Genomic DNA, 738 nt, shown 5'->3' on the forward strand with positions numbered 1-738 from the left:
CTTAAATAAGAGCCTATGAACAGATACTACATGTAACACGGTGAATCGAATAGTTATGCCGTGGAACCGTGTCCACTTTGCAAGGTGGACACATTTCTATGTTCATAATTACTGAACTATATGGTCATAATTATAGAGCTAAATATTCATAATATTTGAACTTCATATTCATAATTATTGAACTCTATATTCACAACTACAAAACTCTATGTTCATAATTACTAAACTATATGTTCATAATTATAAAGCTATATATTTATAATTTTTAAACTTCATATTCACAATTATTGAATCTCTATGTTCATAATTACATAACTATATGTTCAGAATTATGTTCACAGCGGGAAAATGAATTAGTATGATTTTGTTTTTAATTATATATAGATAGATTGATTCTATTTCATTTTTTTTAAGCAAAATCTTCCTTAAAGATTAATAGTAAAATAAAACAAACTTATTAATAACCGACTCTATTACATTATTTTACGCATAATTTTTCTTAAAGATTAATAGTAAAATAAGGCTAAATTATTAATAACAAATTCTATTCTATTTTTTATGCAAAATCTTTCCTAAAAGATTAATAGTAAATATCTTAATGATTCTTTTTCTTATACTGCTTATTGATTCTTTTCCATTTTTCAGAGTGTAGAAAAAATTCACATGACTAACATTTCCTTCCCTTCATTTCCATTTTTCCATATTATTATTAATTTCCTTCCCAATATTATTCTATAT

This window comes from Ipomoea nil, unplaced genomic scaffold, assembly GCF_001879475.1.
Source record: "Ipomoea nil cultivar Tokyo-kokei standard unplaced genomic scaffold, Asagao_1.1 scaffold2610, whole genome shotgun sequence".
In the NCBI taxonomy this organism is placed as follows: domain Eukaryota; kingdom Viridiplantae; phylum Streptophyta; class Magnoliopsida; order Solanales; family Convolvulaceae; genus Ipomoea; species Ipomoea nil.